Source organism: Acomys minous (genome assembly GCF_964271855.1).
Source record: "Acomys minous genome assembly, chromosome: 9".
NCBI lineage: Eukaryota > Metazoa > Chordata > Mammalia > Rodentia > Muridae > Acomys > Acomys minous.
The window spans coordinates 82343757-82345076 of record NC_140490.1 but is presented as its reverse complement, the minus strand read 5'-3'; positions in this window follow the sequence as shown (position 1 = coordinate 82345076).

The window sequence follows — 1320 nt, the reverse complement described above, 5'->3', positions numbered from 1 at the left end:
TTAATTTAAGAGTATGGCCTAGTAAATACTTATTATTAGGCTATAGTCATGAGAGTGGTATTATCTAGGCCACTTTCACAATCAATAAAGACACAGACACCTGATGTATTTTCAAACAAGCCTTTACCTGGGGCAAGGCAGATATTACCTCCTAAGCAATCTTACACTCTCTCCCGGCCTCCATCTCATTCCATCTGCTTCTAATCATTTCCATCTGGTCTACCACTCATCCGTAATCCCAAAATACTTGCTAAAGTTGTTCATCTGGGCCATCTCTTTCCACGAAGAGTTCAGAGTTCCTCTTCTGGGTCCACTTGGCTCTTTTCTTCCCCCATTGCAATTCCCCTCCCTCTTCCTCCTCAGTTCCATCTGCCTCCCTTTCCCAAGATCCTCTCTGTTTTCAAAGGCCCATAAACCTTAACCTCAGCTATCCCATTTGCCTGCCCAGGCGTGTTAGCTTTCTATTGGTCAAATAGGAATACGTTTTCAGGCAAGGTTACTCAAAAATACCTGGAGCACAGCAAGCAGGCCTCAGGGACCAGTAATTAGTATCAAAATACGTCAGACCAACCTCCAACAATTATGCTTGGATTTGGAAGGAGGAATTCAAATATTTTTAATCTCCCTACCCAGTAAAACTGGTTTTTTTTTTTTCCTCTCAAAGATACACTTCCCTATGGTAGGAATTTAATGACCTGGAGCAGGGACTCTTTTCTCCTTGGAGAAATGCCTCTCTTCCCTTTCCTCCCTCATGTGCTCTGCAGTGGTTCTTTCCAGACTATCCAAAGGAATACGACGAAGTTCGGATCCCAGCCAAAGGACAAAGATACAGTCCACTTTGCTTAGAATGATTTCAAGTTCAGCTTCTGCTTAGGGCAAGAGTAAAGCTTGCCTTGTCCGGACACTACAGTTGGAGTGCTCGTCTCTTTCTTGGCCACCCTGAACTTACTTCTAACATGCACACAAACAAAACAACCTTAAGGATAATTTTTTTTGTTTGTTTTTTTGTTTTTTCTTTTTCGAGACAGGGTCTCTTTGTAGCCTTGGCTGTCCTGGACTCACTTTGTAGACCAGGCTGGCCTCGAATTCACAGCGATCTGTCTGCCTCTGCCTCCCGAGTGCTGGGATTAAAGGCGTGCGCCACCACGCCCGGCGGTCAACCTTAAGGATAATTTAACACCCGCCTCCTGCCACACAGGCTACTGCACACGAGGTGCAATCTGCCTGATCCGCCTGCTCACCACCACGGATTCCTGGGAAAGCAATGCAGCTCACATACTCAGGTATGCAGCAGCACAGGAGACACTATAGACTCACATG